The 22,767-nt window shown below is 33.0% G+C and overlaps 1 protein-coding gene across 1 annotated transcript in view; it reads left to right on the top strand.

Annotated features, from left to right (window-relative positions):
- Window positions 1-252: 252 nt before the first annotated feature.
- LOC140434624 (uncharacterized) overlaps window positions 253-22,767 on the top strand; it is a 137,791-nt gene continuing 115,276 nt past the window's right edge. Inside the window, exon 1 of the mRNA XM_072523018.1 lies at window positions 253-591. The gene's annotated coding sequence lies outside the window, so the exon portion shown is untranslated. The remainder of the gene's footprint in view (window positions 592-22,767) is intronic.

The following is a 22,767-nucleotide window of genomic DNA, read 5'->3' as shown; positions in this document are numbered from 1 at the left end:
TTTTCACCAACTATTTCTGGAGCGAGAAAATATTATTTATATTATAATTAATATTTATAAGAGTATAAGTTAACGCTTATTCTTATATTTTAGTATTTTTTACTACCGTACCATTCAAATTCTCGTACGCCCTCCCCCTGAAATACTCATTTACTCCTTAGAAACCGCAAGGGCCAGGGGTCGCAATCACCACAACACCATGTCACACTTCTCCAATAGTCCGACTTCAAGTAAGAAGGGGTCAATGTAGTATCAAACACCCTACACTCGGCATCGATTGTTCCGAAGTCTCTTTACCGGAACGGACTGTTGGATTGCATTCTACTTTTGGTGGTCTTCTCTTCGTTTACTTTGTTGTTGACCAACGAAAGCCGCGTATAGCACGTGTCGCGGAGAATACAAAACTTACAAAATAGGGTTTTTTTATTGGAAGAAATTACTGATAATTAAAAAACAAAATTTATCGGGAAAAAATAACAAACTAAATGTAAAACTTATTGAGTGTTGTAACACGTGTTGTGTAAATCTGTTGGATGATAAAAAGTGAGAGTTGTAAACTGTTTTTCCGGTTGAAGATTTATTAATTTTAAGGTAATTATTTTTTAATAATAAATATGTAAACAACTTATTAAGACATTATTTTAATAAAATATTTTTATAGACAATATTTTCAAAAGACGGAATTTAAAATTTTTGTACAAATAATATTAAAATTATAATTTATGTAATATTTACGGTATTATTTACTATCTTTAATGGAAATTAATCACAATTTCCGTTGCAAATACGTAACGGAAATCGAAACGATAAAATAAGCATATTCTCAACTGAAATTGTGGGTAATTGCCAATAAAGATAGTAAATAGCATTAAAATGCCCCAATAGCTTCTTAACAATTTACCGCGTAAGTTATGGAAGCCAAAGAGACAATATAAATATTTTTTAAAATTACTTATACAAACAATGTAATCAAATAAATATGGCCTATACATAATATAAACTTTTATTATTAATAAATTAAAAAAATAAATAAAGCGGTTAATTATGACTGACAGACCCTCTTTCTTACAAGACAGATTTTTTAAAATAAAAAACATGTGTCATTTCATTATTAAAATTTTATTCATGCAAAATCTAGTCAAATTTACAACTAACCTAAAGATATTTAAGATATTAAGACCTAACAACGTTAAAAACAATTTAATTAAAATATTACAGGAACAGATATTTTCTACTTTTTACACTGCTTCTTCTTCTTCATGTGCCTTGTCCGTTCCGAACGTTGGCAATCAACATGGCTATTCTGACTTTGTTTACGGCAGATCTGAATAGTTCAGCAGATGACAATCCAAACCATTGCCGCAAGTTTTGGAGCCACGAGTGTCTTCTCTTCCCTGGACCCCTTCTGCTGTCTATTTTCCCTTGAACGATCAGTTGTAGTACTCTATATTTATTATGTCTCATAACGTGACCCAAGTATTCCAACTTTCTTTTCTTTATACTTATTCCTACCTCTCTCTCTTTACACCTATCCGGCGTAGTACCTCTTCGTTGGTCACGTGCTCAGTCCAGGATATACGTAATATACGTCGGTAAGCCCACATTTCGAAGGCCTCTACTTTTTTCATCAATGTTGCGGTCATTGTCCACGCCTCCATTCCATATAACAAAACCGGGAATACATAACATTTCAGAAGTCGAATTTTGAGAGGTAGGGTGAGGCTTTTAGAGGTGAAAATTTGCTTCATGCTAGTGAACGATGCTCTTGCCTTTTCTACTCTTATACGTATTTCCTTCGCTTGATCCCAATTTAAGTTAACTGTTGTTCCCAAGTAGATGTACGAATTCAAGTATTCAATTCTTTCATTGTCTAATATCAGTTGCTGTGGTGGTTGTTGGGTTTTGATTACTAACATCCATTTGGTTTTTGTGATATTTAGTCCGAGTCCGTATTGTGCACTTGTTTTTTGTATCTTACTCATTAGGCAACTCAGTTCCTCCATGCTACTTGCTAGAATCACAGTGTCATCAGCATACCTTATGTTATTAATTATTTCTCCATTTATCTTTATGCCTTCTGTGCTTTCCTCCAGCGCTGTCTTAAATACTTCTTCTGAGTATATATTAAAGACAATAGGAGACAAGATACAGCCCTGTCGTACCCCTTTCTTGATCTCAATTTTATTGGTCAATGTAGATCCTACTTTCACTTTAGCTGTTTGGCCCCAATAGAGACTTGCTATTGTTTGAATGTCTCTGTAGTCGACTCCGATCTTATGGAGAACTTCAATTATCTTTTCGTGCTTTACGTTATCGAATGCTTTTGCGTAGTCTATAAAACATATGTACACGTCTTTGTTCATATCTCTGCAGCGCTGGATGAGTACCTGTAGACTAAAAAGTGCTTCCGTTGTCCCAAGAGAATTCCGAAACCCAAACTGCGAATCTCCAATGTTATCCTCGCATTTTTTGCTTATTCTGTTGTAAATAACCTTGGTGTATGCTTTCGAAATATGGTTAATTAGACTTATCATCCGATGTTGATCACAAGACTTTGCTTTTGGTTTTTTCGGAATGGCAACAAAAGTTGACTCTAGCCAGTCTTCAGGAAACTCCCCGCTGATATAAATATTGTTAAAGAGTCTGACGAGTGAGTCTAGAAATTGACTGTTTGTTTCGCACAGCATTTTCAATACTTCCCCGTATACGTTATCGTTGCCTGGTCTTTTGTTATTTTTAAGACCCTTTATAGCATTCTCCACTTCTGCTTTTAGAATAGAAGTGCCAGTATCATCATTGCTCAGTGTATACCCACTAGGACGGTCATCATTAAACAGTTGTTCCACATAAGTTTCCCAGATTCTAACTATTTTGTCGGGGTCTAGTTGTAGATTTCCATTATCATCGCATAGCCCTTTCGATAAAATATTGTAGCTTTTCTTTGTTGTGAGTTCCTTTATCTTCTTATGCATATTGTTATAGTCGTATACCTTTTCGCACTGTTCGATTTCTTCGCATCTCTCCGAGAACTGTTTCTCTTTAGTTTTTCTTATCTCAGCTCTAATTCGTCTATGGGTTTCGCGGTATTTGGCAGTATCTTTAGTTTTATATATCCGTCTCTCTTCCATCATGTCAAGGATTTTTGCAGTCATCCAGTCTTTCTTTTTTCTCTTATCAGGTAGTAAAAACTTAGTGCTTGAAGTCCTAATCTCTTCTTTAATTTCACTCCACTTTTCCAGCGGTTCATTGTTATTTTTAAGGATTTTTGATATTTCGGTATTTAAATTCTCCTGCATCTGTTGTTTAATATTATTGTTGGAAAGCTTCCTAATATCTACCGTTTCGGGCCTGTTCTTTACATTTGGCTTTTTTAACTTTACTTCAAACTTTACACTGCTGAATTGTTTAATTACGTGCTCGAAATCTAGCTTGGATGCTATATCGGACGTGTAAACACATCCGACGTTTTACGAACTCATCACTTTATAGCCCCCCAAAAAATTATTAGACCCTCCGAGATATAGTAAACTGATCGCCGGAATCCTTTGGAGATAGGTAATAGGTCATCACCGCAGATAGGTAAACTCATCACCAGCATTTTTGCCTCAAGCCGCTGGTTTCTAATGCAGAAGATTGCCAGTTACCTGTTACTCTTCTCGTTTATGTGGTAATTTATTATAGTCAGAAATTAGTTTAAGAAAATTGCTTTAAAATAGATTAAATATCGATAAAATAGATATTAATATCGATTTTTTTACGGTGTTTCCTATTCGACGTATCTGCCAATCTAAACAGTTTTGAGATCTGAAAATTCAGTTGCATAGGTTTTCGATAGTAACTTTATAATGAAAATATTTATGAATATATGCTGTTTCTGTTTATATCGGAAATAGTCCTCAACTTATTAACTAATTAGAAATCTGCGAAAATGGTTGCGTTTCGATTTATTTGAGCTTCTTACCACTCCCTGACACGTGTTTCTGGGTCTTCCCGTCATCAGAGAGAGCTTGTAAGAAAACTCAAACTAAACCAAAACGCACCGGCTACTCGGCAATTATAGACAAAATAATCTATTTATTATGACATAATGAATCAAAATGCTTAAGTACAGTCTCCTGGCTTTTATAAACGTCAAAGTCTACTTGAAGAAACATTATCCTGTGAAAACAGGACAGGTACATGTAAACTATGCAGTTTTATGTACACCATTGTTTAGTACTGTAGAAGCGTAGATACAAAAGTGAGGATATTGGGATGAGAAAGGTATAAATGGTTGGAATAATGAGAATGAAAGATTCTCATGGATTTGTGATGAAATGTATATGGCTAGACTGGGATGCCCAAACAGTTAGAGAGAAAAGAGACACATTACTTACGTAGTTCTCTACCATATAATCGGCCATTTTTATAAATGAAGGCAGGTTAGGGATATCCGCATGAAATCGTTGACCAAACAATCGCCGACTCGTTCTGGGTCAAAAAATGGCCAGCCAAATAAGTGGTGCAGTCACTAGCCGTTGGAATCTCCCCTCTTGTAAGTGGTTACCAAATCAAGTTTTTGGATTTTGCGGAACTAACTCTGAGTCAAGTGAAATAAACACCCAATTCGGTTCACAGATGGTCGAACGGCAATTACGAAATCAGCCACAAGTCTTAAAGGATTTAAAATGTCACCAACTTCTTGGGAGCAACAAATTAATTAAGTAATGCCCATTTAATAATCTATGAATGGTAAATAATTGCAAGAAAAATTTTGGAGCGTATTGAAATGTACTATCCCATTAATATGTCTCTGCTTTCGCCGAGTATCGTAAATTCTCAAGAATGTCAAAAATAATAATATTTTGTTACGAATCGTTATCCAACACAAAACATTTATCGAGGTCCGTCTTTAGATTCATCTGTTGGATTGCTTGATGCACTTTCCCATTGTCTTAGAGGGTTTTCAGACGAGGATACTGTATGCGAGATACAGAATTTGCGATGGCTGCTGTATCGGATTCACGGGGATGCTCGTCAGTATGAAAATAGTGGTAGTGCAGTGCGGTTATATTTTTAGATTATGGATGTAGAAGAGTGTGTTATGCTATGGTACATATTAAATAAAAAGAAAAAGAAACTAAAAAGACGACGTAATTTGTGGGTTCATCCTATTGTAGAATTAAGAGAAACCAAGAGAACGTATAATTTGCTCTATCAAGATTTATTGCAAGATCCATCGAAGTTTTTTAATTATTTTCGAATGTCTGTGAAGTCGTTTGAAGAACTTCATAAAATTTTGGAAATTCAATTGAGTAAAAAAGACACAACTATTTTTTTTTTTTTTAACATCCAATGTTTATTGCAATCTGTCTCATTATAAACAATAAGCAATATGTATAATATATGTACAATAACATAGTGGGAAGCTGCCCAGGGGCGAGCACCCAGGTAAAAGATAACATAAATATAATCTATGATATATCAACTAATTTAAACTTTCACTTAACAAACAGAGTTTAATACAGGTAAACATCACTGACACACATATGAGAATTACAAGGCAAAAACACAAATTAAGGAAAGATTTAGAAAACACCTGAATAGTAACTTGTTATTTCACCGCACCATGACACTATATTCTATTTTTCCTGATTTACTAGAGGTCCAAAGGGTCTGGTCGTTTTAATCTTCTTACGTGTGAAATGTTGAGCAGATCCGTGGCCAGCGGATTTGGATGGCAGGATAGTCTGTTCTTGTATACAGAGTTTACAGCAGAGTAAAAAAGACACAACTATGCGTAAAAGTATTTCATCAAAAGAACGGCTTTATATGACTTTAAGTTAAAGTTAAAGTCTATGAATTAAATTTAAAATAAATCTGTGTACTTATCTCCAATTTGTAAATTGTTTCATCAATCAGCCAATCCCGTCCACTGCTGGACATAGGCCTCCCTCAGTTCTTTCCAGTGTTCTCTACACTGGGCCGCTTGTAGCCAGTTTCCCGCTACTCTTTTTATGTCGTCGGTCCATCTAGTCGGTGGTCGTCCTCGGCTTCTTTTATAATTTCTGGGCCTCCATTCCATAATTCGTCTTGTCCATCGTCCATCGTAAATTGTTTACCTCGCCCTAAATAAAAAATGACCGTATTCCTTACACATTAATGTAGTTTTATATTCGTTAAATAATCAAAATTCCAATTAGCAAAATTTTAAAACTAAATTCACTAAAGTCACTAAATTTATGCAAATGTTTAAGAGCAATGCTCAAATGGACTTGTACAGATTGCCGTAGTTTGCTTACCACATTAGCATGCGATTAAAAATTCTAAACTAAGCATTTCATTTACTACTGAATCAAAATCACTGAGAGTGTTTGATTGATCTGTTTGATTTTTCAAACTTTCTTTGCATCCTACAACCTCATCAAATTAAAATAGTATGGACTTAACTGCCTTGATTATGCTTTCCCATCTCGTGCTCGATATAGGCTTCATGGTAAGTTTTAATTTGTCTTGGACCAATTCCCAGCGTTTCCCGGAACCTGAAAAGAGCAAATAAATTTTTTGGATAAAATATAAAAATGTTTTTGCCATCACCGAAGAATTAGTGGCCTGTACCAACAGTAGATTCCAGCTATGGCAATCGCAAGGTGTAATTTGTGCCATTGTCGTATCCTTGGCCACGGCAATTTTGATTATCTAAGCCATTTTTTTTCTAGTTCGACTAGTATGGCATGACTTAAATACTCTCCTGTTGTCTCACCTACATAGATAGACACAAGAAATCCAATAAAGTGTTCTTCTATTGTGCCCGTTAATGTATTACAAAATCTTAAGGTCACAGACATTTGTTCTATTTACTACAGTCTCTAGTGCAGTCAAGCAAAAAAAATAATGTTTTTTAATAAAATTAATTAATGATCTTTTCAGAACGATTTCCAGAGTAGAAATCGAAACGCCAAATTTTTAGGTAAAATGTAGTTGTCATGACAATCAATTGTGGCTTATTCTCATATAAACATAGTATTTAAATGAATCTCAGGACACGAAAAATACATCCACGAAGACTATATTAGGTGGAATTTGTAGCTGAAATTGTGCAGTTTCGAAAAACGTACTTACGCAATCGAAAAAAGGGAGTTTCAACATTTTAGACCATTTGTAATGTGAAAGTTTAAGTTCAGCGTTTTTAAACATATTTCAAATAGCTCATATTTCTTGCCAAAACTCAAAATCGAAATTTTAAGCTATAGGTTTTGGAGATTGGGCTCTTACAATAAAATTGCCATAGTAATCGCTCAATGGAAGTAAAACATTTGATTGATATTATGAGAATCTTAAAATATGGCAAAAATTGAGCAACTTTTATGTATTTAACACCTTTATAATCGTAGAAACCTTTACCTTTAAAAACGCACTATGATTTTTCTCCATAGGATACTCTTATCAAAAGATATCACATTTTTGTTCACAATTATCTCAGCTAAATTTGTTGTTTAACACCTTTATTTCTACGGCGTACAGATTCTTGGTAAATCGATGTTTTTCGTCTCCTCCCCTAAAGGGTTTTAGAGGGAACTCCGGGAGTAGGAGTGCAAACTTTTTTGCAACTTTTTTAGGGTCTTTCGTACGATTTTTATAGGTTTAGAGGCATTTTACTCTCAGACGACTGGAGTACAACGTAAACAAATATGAAAATTTTAGACTAATTACCTAATGAGCAATCACCTAATAATTATGCTTAAAATAAAGTGGAAAATATGTCGGACAATTTAGTTTTTGGGAGGAAGTGGAAATTACTAGCAAAGCAATATTTGGGTTATCTGTTCTATTACAAAAATATAGATATCCACAAAAAATCATAGTATATCATGTCTGTAAAGTTAGTATATCCACTTTATACGGCCAAATTCAGAACAACACAAGGAGTACAAGGAAAAGGAGTACAAAGTTCATCTTGACGGCACATTTAATAGCTAATTAGTTGCTGTTGATTGATATATTAACCAATCTTCAAAAAATACCTCATCATCCTCCTAACGCAAAACTCATATCTGGAGATATATGACAAAAACGTTGAAACCAGAAAAGTGAACCGCTATGAATTAATTACCAATTTATTAATGAAGTTTTATGCCAAGAAACACGTTATTGCTGTAACCGTTTCCCAACAATAATGATGACTAAACCTATTTTAGCGTCATATTGTATTGATAATTAGATTTTGTTGAATAATGTTCAACTTAATGGCTTAATTGTTTTTATCATCCTTTAATGCAAATCTTATCTCTGGCAAAATAGTGCTGATATAGTTCATAAAAAATAATATATCATTTTATACGCTGGCTATGCTAGCTTTACTGATGAATAAAAATCATACTTCTACTACTCCATACTCTATACTACTCTATACCCAGAGAAAAAATCATCCCGAATTCCAAAGATATACGGCCTTCCAAAAATCCATAAGCCCAATGTTCCCCTAAGACCCATCGTCAGTGCATACAACTGCCCCACTCAGAAATTGGCAAAACATCTCGCTTTATCCTTACAACCATTAGCCGAAAAAGCTTCGTCTTTTGTCAAAAACTCTTTTCATTTTATTGATCTTTTGAAAAATATTTCTATTTCACCCTCAGATATATTAGTTAGTTTTGACATTCTTTCTTTGTTCACCGACATTCCCATCGATGAAACCATTTCTATCTTGGACTCTAAACATCAAATCCCACAAGACACACTATCTCTTATAAATCACTGCATGTCTAATACATACTTTTCATTCCAAAATCATTTCTATCGTCAAATCAAAGGTGCCTCAATGGGATCTCCCCTCTCTCCCGTAATAGCTGATATTTTCATGGAACATTTCGAAACAGCAGCCCTGTCCTCATCAAATCTCAAACCCACCTGCTAGTTACGGTATGTTGATGACACTTTTGTCATTTGGCCTCATGGCAAAGACACGTTAGATCTCTTCCTCTCCCACCTGAATGGAATACATCCTACTATTCAGTTCACGATGGAAGTTGAGTCTAAAGCGTCTTTGCCATTCCTTGATGTTCTTATTCAGAAAAACTTACCTCACAGTTTTTCCTATTCCGTGTACCGGAAACCCACTCATACAAACCGATATCTTAATGCCCAGTCACATCATCATCCCGCACAACTCAAAATTCAATTGTCAACACTCTCATTTCTCGTTCCATAAGACTTAGCGACAACAATCATAGGTCATCCGAAATTAATTCAATAAGGCAAACACTCTTACAAAACGGCTACCACAAAACGCAAATCAATAAGAGCATTCAAAAACATCTAAACCCCATTCCATCCAAAAAAGAAACCTTGCCGCCGGATCAACCCAAAATCTTTCTACCTTTTATTAAAGATGTCACTGACAAGATTAGTAGAACTCTTCTTCCTCTAAATATCAAAACCATCTTCACTACTCACTCCAAGTTGTCCAATCTTGTCATCATCATCATCATATAACGGGGGTCCTACGGCGATTGCCGCTTCCCGCATTTCAGCCTCCATCTTTTCCTATCTCTCCAATCTCCCTCTTCTAAGCCTCTAGATTGCATTGTTTTTGTAATTTCTCTTCTCCAGGAATTTGGTGGTCTTCCCCTTTTCCTTCTTTCTCGCGGAACATACATTAAGGCTTTCTTTGGCCACCGCTCCTGCTCCATTCTTATCACGTGACCATACCATTGTAATTGCCTTCCTTGTATTCTATCTGAAAGAGTATCTCTAATTCCTGTACGGTTTCGTATTTCCTCATTCCTGATTCTTTCCATTCTCGATACTCGACATGACCTTCTAAGATAATCCATTTCCACAACGTATACTTTATCTCGTTCATTCTTTGTCATCGTCCAACATTCGGCACCATATGTGGTAATTGGTTCTACAATTGTAGAATAGAAATAAAGTTTGGTATGCATCTTTATTTTATTAGACCACAGTAATGAATTCAGTATTCGGATGCATTTTTTCCCTTGGGTTATTCGGTTTTGTACATCTATCTTAACTCTGCCATCTGCTGATATGGTGCTTCCTAGATATTTATACTGGTTGCAGCCTTTTATGACTGCGTTTTCAAGCCTCAGATCTGTGGTATTTCCTCAAATTTTTAAATATTCTGTTTTGCTTATGTTTACAGTAAGCCCCATTTGGCATATTCCTCAGTCCAATCTTGTCTGATCCGTAAAAGACCAAATCCCTAATGAAGACCATGGTGTCTACGAGATACCTTTTTCCAGTTGCCCACGTACATACATCGGACAGACAAACCGACGAATCCATAACCGTATTTACGAACATTCTATATCTGTCAAACATTCCGATACTACTTCAGCCCTAGCCCAACATCATATTCAAACAGGCCACAAAACAGATTTCGAAAAAGCAAAAACCATCGCCCCCATCCGCTCCTTAAAATCAAGAATCATTCGTGAAGCTATCGAAATCGAAAAACGGCCTAACAGCTTAAATACGCGCGATGACGCGAAACGATTGCCGGCAACATGGCGACCCCTGCTTCACCGACCTCCCGCCCATACCGCTGTGCCGAGAGACAGTTCTTGTATTTATACAGAACACGATACTGGTACGTCTCGAGTGAGGGAAGTAGGCAGATTGAGACCCCGAACTCGAACGGAACCGTATCACTCTTGATAATGGCTCCAAAATGGGTGCCGAAACGTCGAGTAATAAATTCTCAACGCGGTTCTTCCCGAGAACTAAGTAATTTATCTAGCTTTCGCAAAATTTATTTGCTTCTTCAGGATATGCTAAGCAAATAAATTTTGCGAAAGCTAGATAAAGAACAAAGAGTTTCACTTTCCTGCCCTATTAATGACTGCAACCCCAAAATAAAACTTTATTTTACATAACGTGTCAGTCAATAAGACCTAACTACTATATATATATATATATATATATATATATATATATATATATATATATATATATATGTATATATATGTATATATATATATATATACATATATATATATATATATATATATATATATATATATATATACATATATATATATATATATATATATATATATATATATATATATATATATATATATATATATATATATATATATATATATATTTAGTTCAATTTATAAGTTTACCACTTTACCCCCGGGCTTCCCCCTAAAACACCCCTCGCAGGGTGGTAGAATCTGTACACCGTAGAAAAAAATATTTTAAATAAAAAATGTAGCTGAGATAATTTTAAACAAAAAGCATAAAATGTTTATAAGCATTTTTGTGTAGAATGAACCGTTCTCTTAGAAACAACGCTTGAAGCGACCGTCGTTTTTGCATGTTAGTTACGCGCGCGAAATCAATATTCAATTAAATTTGTATCAGCTCGACGGTAAAAATTCGATATCTTTTGATTTAATTGACCTATCGACAAAAATCAAGATGTGTTTTAAAGGTAAAGAGTTTAGCTTTTGTATGCAGTTTTTTGTATTTTGCTGCAAATAAACTCGCGATTTTTTCCATTTTTTGTGATTCTCACGAGATCAATACAATCTATTCCTTTCATTGATTGACCACTATAAATTGATTACTAGAGCCTAACCTTTAAAAGTTATAGCATGAAATTTTAGTTTTGCGTTTTAACAACAAATGTGAGGCATTTGAAATATGCTTAAAAAACGTTGGATTTAAACTTTCACACAAAAAATGATCTAAAACATTTAAAACGTTTTTTTCAATTTCACTAGTACGTTTTTCAAAAGAACAAAACTACTGCAATAATCTACACCCAAAACAGTCTTCTTAAATGTATTTTCAAATACATTTGTCAAATGACTCATATTTGTTACCACAACTCAAAATTGAAATTTCATGTCATAGGTTTTAAAGATGAATGTCTAAAAATAAAAAGTTTACTACAGCTGGTCAATGAAAAAAAACAATTTTATTGATCTCACAAGAATCGTAAAAAATGACAAAAATCGCGCCACCTTAATTTATTTAACACCTTTATAAAAACTGAGTTTCTTCTAGGCAAAATACAAAAACTGCCTTTAAAACGCCTCTTGATTTTTGTTGATAGGACATTTGAATCAAAAGATATCGAATTGTTACCGTCCAGCTGATGCAAATTTTATTGACCATTGATTTCGCGCACGTAACTGACATGTGAAATCGATGGTCGCTTTAAGCGTTGTTTCTAAGAAAACAGTTCATTTTACACAAAAAAGGGTTATAAACATTTTTGTTTAAAATTATCTCAGCTATATTTTTTATTTGAAACATTTTTTTCTAAGTTGTACAGATTCTTGGTAAATCGATTTTTTCACGTTTTTATCTGTATGCGAGGGGGGTTTTAGGGGGAAGCCAGGAGTTAAAAGTGGTAAACTTTATTGCATCTTTTTGGGGTCCCAAAATTAATATTCTCTGCAACATTCAGCTTGTTCGTATGCTTTTTAGGGGTCAACTCTCTGACGACTGGACTATATATCGAGAACAGAGAGCGTTAGTAAGTACAGAACGGGGCTAATCGGACGAAATACATACAACGAGAAGTCCGCTAGGACGCGTATAAGCCTTTGGAATGTGGATATGTAGAAGACTATTGAAAATACCCCGAACATGTGGACATATCATATACGTAACAAAGAAGTTCTTCAAAATCTGAATAAAGATTTTATTTAAAATAAAAAAAGAGAAAAACTTAATATCAGTGTAAGATAAGAATCACTAGAACAAAATTTTTGAAATTTTTTATAGAAGGGGAAACCCAAGGGAGGACTGGGTAGAAGCAAATATTCGTGGCTAAAAAATTGATATAAGAGCTTAAACTCACATTCACTTTTTCAAGCTGCTGAAGATAGACATTCAAACATTCACAATATGAACCTGTATCATATGTAAAAATATCTAGTCAAAGTGGTTTTGGACTTTTCGGACCCTAAATCTCTCCCAAAAAATAATAATTTTTGTCAGTTTTTTGTTTTAGTAATATTGTATTAATTTTCCCAGTCTTATTTCTATATTTGAAGGCAGCGGACCTACGTCGTGGTTTCAGTGCGGTATATATCAATGTATATACCACGAAAGGTAACGAGGTTGGTCCTGGACCACCCTCGATTAATATAAATAATGATAATTCGAGTTCAATCAATATAGCTCAATATTCAAACCTCAATAATTATGACTTTGATAATAAAATATCAACAAACTGATTTAGGTCTCTCAGGTATTTTTGAAACATACATCCTAACAACCTCCTCTTATGCTTAACCTATGCTTAACCTCTTACTATGCTTAACCTTTCCAATACGAGAAACGGACGTAAATGAGGAATTGCGCAGTTTTATTGTATCTAATATCGTGGAAACTCTGGATACATCATCCTCTGATTCTTTATCGTTTCCTTATAATTCCAGTAAATAATACAAAATTAAGTTAAACGATTTCTGTTAACGAGTATTTGCTTCTTGTACACAGTCTTCGAATTCAATTGAGCTAGATTGAAAATATTGTTCCAAAGGCTCGAGACAATCCTCAATCGGTTCGAATCTATCTAATAACTTAGAAATTAAATTAAACTAAAATTAATTATTGTGGAAATATGACAAAAAACATGAGTTCTTTCTTTATTAAACCGTTTATTTGTTGTCTGTTACATGAGTTCTGTTAAAACTAATACACAGAAAAAGAAAACTCAATGATTTTTTCAATAATTAATATTTTTGTATAATCCAGCAAAAAATAATGAAATGAGTCATACGCGTGATGTTGTAAGTTATCGTATAATTAAGCTGTCCTTATGAGTTTTACCAAGAAGAAGCGTATCAGTAGCGGAGAATTTAGTTTTTATTTACTGTATGGAATATTAAGAACAAATAATTCAAAGCAATATTTTTACAAAAAACATTAAATGGAGTACTACAAACCAACACCTAATATATATCAATATAATCTCAAACCTTTTCGGTCCCATTCAGTAATTCCATCTTCTTAGGTTTTCTTGCTGTTCTGTCAATATATTACCCTCCTTATCACTTCACTTCTTTTGTTTGAATTCTTTTTTGCTTTTGTTCAGTTTCTGGTAAAATTCTCTCGTCTTTATTTGATTACTTAGATCTTGTAGTTCTTGAAGCTCTTTGTTCATAGTTTCTATCTTCTTTCTGCGGTGGATTTTCTTTTGTTCCTTGCGTAGTTATTTATATTATTTCTCTGCTTGTCGGCTTCTGTACCACTGTTGCATCATTAAATTTGCCCTGTTTTTCGCTCTATTTCAATCTGATATTCATCGTTAAAACAGTCATCCATTCTTGTCCTTTATTCACTTTTCATGCCTTGTAATTCTTTATCTGCTTCTTTCATAATGTTTCTGCACCCTTCCCACTCTTTATTTATGTTTTTATGGTTTAGTCTGTTCTCTAGTTTGATGTTTATATTTTGGATATATTCTCTATTTCCTTGTTTTAATGTGTAAAATTCTGGCCCTTACCCTACTTTCGATCCAGTAGTGATCAGAACCTGCATCTGCTCCTCTTCTGGTGCGACCGTTTATTATATTGGATTGGTGTCTTGAGTCTACAATCTATCATGTTTACTGTAAGTTTATCTGGTGATTTCCAGGTGCCTTTGTATATATCTTTTCGAGCGACGTTAAAATTATACCATCGATTAAAAAAAATACTATTAAAAAAAAGTTATTTTTGAAATCAGAGCATCAAAAATATTTAAAATTCGTTTCTTCTCAAGCACCAAATTTTTTATTTTGTTGGACTGTGTTATCATTCCTGTTCCATACCATGTAAGTTAAACGTTTACTTTGTATTCCAGTTCTTCCTTCGACGGAATTTTTAGTTTTTTATTGACGCTTATGAAATGAAAGTATTTGCTTCGTTATGTAGTTGCGGCAATCTGCTGATTCAGCTGTTGATTCATCTGTCGTGTCTTTATTTTGCTGTGTAAAGACATTTGGACATCATAATGCTTGTTCAAACAAGCATCTGCGGTTGCTAACCCTCTTTTTATTGACAGACTAAATAATTGAATATCGTTATGAAATAAAAAGAATATACTAATTTGAGCATTTTACATCTTTAGGTATGTAGTATTCTTCTGCACATCAGCTCAATCTACACATTATGAATGTGAATGAAAACTTATTTTATAAACTAGATCTAATGTATTAGTTTTATTATTATAAGCAGGAATATAATATTCTATTGTTACAATGTAAAGTGATCAGGAAGGAAACATATTTTCGTACGCATTGTCAATGATCAAATTCAAAATTTCCGAGAATGCATCATACACACGTGATTTCGGCTACTTTTGAAAACTTACGACGCGTGATTTGTGATTTATAGTTTCATTTAATATTTGCCTGACTAGCTAATTGTAATACATAAATTAAAAAACAATCTATAAGTAATAAACAAAGATTGCGTTTAAAATTGTTTTTTATGATATCTTCCTCTTAAACGTAGGACCTCTTAAACGTAGATGACAAAAAATAATTTTGTTTTTATTGACCTTATTCGGAAATCTGAATAATATGAATTAATCTGTTATAATATTCATTCTACTTGCTCAAAATAATACCAAAATTGTACTAAACTGTTATTTGGATTAAAGTTCATTAACACTTTAAAGGGGGTGTTTCTATACATCCGACGACAAAACAAATTAGATCAGAAATTTCTGTTGATCGATATTTTCATAAATATCTGAAGTATATAATAGGATTATATACTTCAGATTCCGTATATTATATATCCATTTTATTTTCGATAAATGCTGCGTTCTATTCCTTATAATTCCCCTAATATATATTACTCAGAAAGCTTTTACTTTACAGGTAAATATTTATTCTAGTCACGTTTATTTGCTGTTAGAATAGCTTTAATGTCTGAATCAACCAATATTTTCCGCCCTATTTCTTAACTTTAAAAATATGATATGTTTAGGTACATTATGTTTTATTTTGTATCTCATTTTATTTATTTCTTGTATGTTGTCATACACTTGCTGATAATAATTAGAAAGTGAGAGTTGTGCATTGAATTATTTTATGCCGGTTGAAGAGGTTTGCTTTTTTAGGTTACCATTATTTGTTTTAATTTAATAAGTAGTTATGGATACGAATGGGTGAACATACTTGGATGCTAGTACAAACCACTTTGAGGAAATTAGATATGGGCTTATTATGACATAATAAACATTATTTACATGTGTTTGTGGTAATAAAAATAAAATAAAGCGCATAGTGTAAATAATTTCATCTAAGAAACATTATTTAAGACAATAAATCTTTTTAGTGGAAATTAAACATACTGTAAGAACAATATAATAGACTGGCTACAAAATATCGATGATAAATTGCCATTATATCCGCTAATTACAGAGATAACTGATGGGCAATGAGAAAATTCTATATTCGAAGCAGAACAAAACTTTGATCATAAGATTTTTATACCAATTCCTATCTTTTTATTAAAGTCCACTATAGTCATGTACTCTAGATCTTTTTTACAAGGAGTTTAAGGATTGCCCCTTATTCAATACTTATTTAACAACTATATATTTAACTTATGTGACTAAGTACAAGACGGGACACATACCCACAGAATGGCTTCTCTCAACTTTTGTAACGATTCCAAAAATCACAAATGCTAAAGATTGCAATGACTATCGGACAATTGCATTAATGAGCCACACATTGAAAACCTTCCTTAAAATCATACATAACAGAATCTACATGGAATTAGAAGAAGAAATAAGTGATTCACAGATGGGTTTTAGAAAGGGCCTAGGAACTAGAGAAGCATTATTCGGAGTCAATGTTCTGACACTACGATGTCTGAATATGAATCAGGACATATACGCTTGCTTCATAGATTTTAAAAAAGCTTTTGACAGAGTTCAACATGAAAAGTTTTTAAGTATTCTTAAGACCAAAAACATAGATAGAAGAGATCTACAAATTATATCGAATCTGTATCAAAATCAGAAAGCAAGAATAAGAGTCGAAGGAGAACTGACAGAGGAAGTAAGTATACTTAGAGGAGTTCGACAAGGGTGCATACTTTCACCACTCTTATTCAACGTCTACAGTGAAGTGATATTTCAAGAAGCGTTATTGGATATTGTGGAAGGTATTTTGGTCAACGGAAATAGCATTAATAATATTAGATATGCGAACGATACGGTCATATTTGCAAGTGACATGCAAGATCTACAGTACATAATACAACATGTATCCAATGCATCAATAATACAACGATCGAAAGAGTAACAACATATAAATATTTAGGAACGTGACTAACCGAAGATGGAGATCAAACAAAAGAAATCAGATCTAGAATAGAAATGGCAAGAAACACGTTCATAAAATTGAAGAACTTACTTTGCAACCGTAACCTTAATGTAGAGATCCGCATAAGAATGCTACGTTGTTACGTTTTTTCTACTTTGCTATACGGCATGGAAGCGTGGACAATAAAACAGTCTGAAATCAAAAAATTAAACTCCTTTGAGATGTGGTGCTACAGGAGAATCCACAGAATATCGTGGACTGAAAAAGTAACTAATATAGAGGTGTTACAAAGAATGAAGAAAGAATGCGAAGTCATAAAAACTGTTAAAATTAGAAAGATTCAATATTTGGGTCACATAATGAGGGGCGAGAAGTACGTATTACTTAGGTTAATTATGCAAGGGAAGATACAAGGCAAGAGAAACCCAGGATGACGTAAAATATCCTGGCTAAGAAATTTGAGAGAGTGGTTCGGTTGCAGCTCATTAGAATTATTCAGAAGAGCGGCCAATAAAATTAAAATAGCAATGATGATTTTCAACCTCAGATAGGAGAAGAAACCTGAAGAAAAAACTCAGTATATTAGTTTTTATTTCCTTTTCCTATTTCTTGTACTTTGGTGTTTTCATCTTGACTAAATTATATATGTATATTGAAATAGACGACATACCCCCACTGTAACGTATTAAAAAACCGCCCCGTTACAGTTTATTGATTTTCTTTTTACTTTGCTAAATTTTGTGAAACACCCAGCACAGATTTATATCTTTACTCAATATTTCTCACAATATTATTTTATGACAGCTTCGCTTTTTTAGACTATTCTTGACAACTCTTTTAACCTTTAACTACTCGCACATCAAGTTATAACATAAGTATACGCGTGGCGTACATTATACACCACAAGAGATTACACTTAAAAACAGCAGTTTTGTTTATTCTTTTTTTAAATACGATTAGTTGTTTGTTATAAACCTTATTTATTAACATATTAATAATATTGAACATTTTGAGTAAGTCAGATAGAATGAATTTGTTATCAACAAATTTTTTGAAACCAAAGAGACATAATACTAATACTAAAATATAAAAAATAAGAGTCAAAATGATAAATATTTATTGCACATTCTTTAAGCTCTTATCTTTATTTTGACATTGTGTGCAAGCGTTGATTGAATAACCCAAATTATTTAATCAACGGTGCAAGTAACCACAGCAACAGAATGATCCCTGCAGACTGATCTGAGACAAATGCGCATGTTATTGTTGTAGTCCGGTTTTTCTGTCTACCACAAGAAAAACACCTTCCTCGTAAAAAAACATACAGATGGTAAAACACTTCACCATTGTATTTAGGTATATAAAAAACATGTAGTTAAAACTTTTACAAGTGTCGTCAAAATTTATACAGTACCATAACGTTTTCGGTCTAATCAGATCATCTTCAGTGCCTTATGTACTTGAAGCTAACAATGAATTTGTGGCTATGACATTCATATATGGGTTTACACCTTTCCAAAATTAAATTATATGTTGACTCTAGGTCGATGACATTGGATAAAATTTAATACTTGAGGAGCTACATGTCTCCCTGCTCGGTTTTTAACACGTGGTTCTTGTCAGTTAAGACGACACAGACCAACTGGCTGAGGTGACAGGAATATTATTTAAGAAAACAGCTAAACATGACAAAGTATGGGTGTGTTCCGGACCAATGTAATTTTTTAAAAAATTATAAAATTTTATTTTGTTGTAATAATACCTAATATCTTATTAATGAACCTTTAGTTAAAATTAAATCTGTTTAAATGATAAAAATTTTTTTTCTTAAATCTACAAATCTCTATTATTGAAAAAACAACAAGTGAGTTATTAAATTAGTGGAATTACTGTTTGACGTTGAATCTATGACATCATAAGTGGTATGAAAATTGATAGATGTGGAAAATGAAAGAAATTGATGTAGTACTATCCACATAATAGTGTAAGAATGATATAAAAATAAGTATACAAATAAAAAGATTAAGTTGGAATCCAATAAAATTGAAGTTAAAATTTTTTTTATTTTTGAATTTGGGTAATGGTGGTTGCCTAACAACAGTAAGAGACCTGGTGTGTAAATCTCTGAGAGTTTGAAATTTTTTTTCAGAATTAGTAAAATGAATAAGCTATTAAAATTTTATGAGATAATGATAATATGATAACAGAATATGATATTCTAACTATTATTATATTGTAGTTTTGATAGTGTTAATATAATATTACCATATTGTGAAGTATGTTAAAATGAATATAAATGAAGTTGAGAAAGAATGAATGAGAGTATTAATATAGGAAAGAGGAAATGTAAAATGTTGGTTGAGTAATGTACAGCAGCAAGAATAAATTGGATACTATGTTGTTGTTGTGAACTGCATGGACAAAGTTAGATAATTAAGTATGTACATGGAAAACCAGACAAAATGGTATGTGTGTGAATATGTATTAGAGAAAGAATGAAATAATAGAGACTATATGTTGAGTTAACTGTGAGAAGATTAGATTGACTTGTGTAATATAGGTGGTAATGGGGTCAACAGACTGAAAGTGTCGAATTGATGTGTGAAGATGACTGATGTAGTTTAATTTTAGTGATGAAATTTAAGTTTAAAGATAAAGATGAAGAATTATGATGAAGAAAAGTACAAAAACAAGTAAGGTGACCCCAAGAAATAAGAGGCATGAGGAAATAATATGTGACGAAGTGAGTCATACAAGAACTGGCAGGAGGACCAGAAATAAGAAACTGCCATGGGATAAGATCGTGAAAGAAGAAGGGGTATGATGAATAGAAAGAAAGAAAAAGAGGAGGTGGACAAAATGAGGTATGATATGTGATATTGGGTGATTAGTAAGGAAGTTAAAATGTTAGATGTTAGTGGGCTGGTTGGGAAAAGGAAAATAGAAGCAAAATGAAAAACATGAAATTTAAATGCAATTATTGGAATGGTGATTAAAATTAAGGGAATAGTTGTCGGTGTATGGGAGTAAAAGGTATACACCGACAACTATTCCCTTAATTAAAACTACATGTTTTTTATATACCTAAATACAATGGTGAAGTGTTTTAACTTCTGTATGTTTTTTTAAACGATGGTATACAGCCAACTACTGGGATTTTCCCATTAATTTTTACCTTCCTCGTACTTTTGCTGGTGGTTCGTCATTCTGTTGAGCTAGTTAAGGCCACTTATATGTGTTTAGAAAAAGTCCTATGTTAGATGTGGTATCATCAATGATATTGCAAACGATTTTAAAAAATTTCTTCCAAAGTTGGTTGGACTATTGAAGCGAGCAAAACTATATATTATTTGACTATTTATTCCTGCCACATTAACAGCTGAAAAAATATAACTAAGGGCCACCTTTGCGATAATTATAGTCCATAATAATATTGGACTTTTATGTTTTTTTTTATTGTTCCAACTATTGATGTCTTTTTTTTCCCACAGATCTATTGCTAACTTATAACTGGTGTACCAGATATCACAAGTTTTTTTCGTTCCATTTTTCAACCAATCGTTGTGTAATATAATCTGGCTTATTCGATTTTTTGTAAGGCCCATCTCGTTGTTGCCCACAGTACAACTCGATACCGCTCATATAAAATGTTTCTGAATCACACTATATGAATGCTTTTATCCCATATTTCGCTGGCTTATTTGGGATATACTGTAAAAAGCTGTATCTCCCTCGAAAAGGAATAAGCATTTCGTCAATTGTCAAATGTTCACCTAATGTATAGCTATTATAGGAATTGTCGGAAAAGCGGTCAATCATAAATCGTATAGGGGCAAGTTTGTCAGTAGCTTTTCTTTGAGCTCTTGTATCTTTATTGTCCAACCTAAAAGTACATAAGAGAAATAAAAATCGGTTGCAGTTCATGTAAGCTCTGAAAATTTCTGAGTCCGTTCCGTCAGTTTTCCACTATCCAAAAAAAGGTGTGTGACCTTGTTTTTTAAGCCCAGTTAAAAACAAAAGTCCTATCGTTGCCATAATTTCAGATTTGGTTGTATTTCTGGCGTCTCTTTCGCGATTGTAATTCGGGCGCATTTTTTCTATTTGCATATTGGCACATACCACAATATTTTCAATAATGCCATCAGTACATAGTTTAGCGAAAGCACTTACCTCATTGGTAATATCTTTAGCCTCTTTAGCTGTTTGGGTCTAGGAAGTACTTTTACAATATTAGTTTTGTTAGTTTTACTAAAATTACTTTTCAGAGAATACTTAAACCATTTTTTCCATCCTTGCCTTCATAGAAATCTTCCCACCTTAGTTCATTTTTATTTTCGCTAGAAGTTTCACTTGAATATCCATTCGAATCAGAACTGGGTACTTCGTTAAAAAAAACTTCTTCGTCCGAATTATCAGGATTTCCCCTAATTACTTCTTCGTCTTCTTCTCGAAATAATGCATCAGCAATGCTTGAAGTTCTTTATCAGTAAGTCGATTTGGGATTTCTAACTGGAATTGGTAATAAAAATTTTTATCTACATGAAAAAAAGTATTGCTTATAAAGAAAAATATATTTTGTGCCATATTGACTAAAAAACAATTAAAATATTTACTTATATTACTACACGCGTGGTGTACTTTGTACACCACCGGGAAAAACACATAATAAACAGCTAATTATGGTCTTCTCAAAACGCCGATTCTAAACGAAACTAAAACCAGTTGTAAAGCACGTTCCAGTGATAGATTAGATACATGAACAGGGTTGGTATTTAAATTTTAAAATATATTTGCAGTAGAATTCTAATATCATTCCTAATTACGACTACAATAATTTCTCTTAAAAATTCTATACTGTCGAAGTACGTATCAAGTTTTAGGGTCGCGGCATATTATCGTGCACGTATAGTTTCCGGCACGTAGCGTTTTCAATCCAGCAATCGGACTACACGTTCACATTTTCATACGTAGAACATTTCAGTTTGTTTCAATGAAGATATGATCTCGCTTTTCTCGACAAAAATTATGTGCAATTGCTCTTCTACTTAACGATAAAGAATGAAAAACTGTGTTAAAAAGAAGGTTTGAAGTACATCCAATGCTAAGAGAAAGGAAGAAGGAATGTGAATACTGGACTTTATACAGAGAATTAATTGATGCAGATGAAAAATTTTATGGATATTTTAGGTTGAATAGGATTCAATTTAAATATGTTTTAAATTTAATTTCACCTTCAGTTAAAAAACAAAATACTACATTTAACGAAGCCATACATATCAAACCAAAAAGTATTTTTAAAAAGAAGAGGTATCACTTCCGTACAAAAGTCCTAATTGTTTATCACTTCCGTGATTAATTGTCACAAAGCAATAAAAACACATGCATAAATGACAAAATAGCCTCGAAAATTATTATTTTTTAAATACTATGATGAAAATCAAACAAATACCTAAACAAACAACAAGGGAAAA

This window comes from Diabrotica undecimpunctata, chromosome 2 (genome assembly GCF_040954645.1).
Source record: "Diabrotica undecimpunctata isolate CICGRU chromosome 2, icDiaUnde3, whole genome shotgun sequence".
Lineage (NCBI taxonomy): Eukaryota > Metazoa > Arthropoda > Insecta > Coleoptera > Chrysomelidae > Diabrotica > Diabrotica undecimpunctata.
This window is presented reverse-complemented; position numbering and strand designations above follow the sequence as displayed.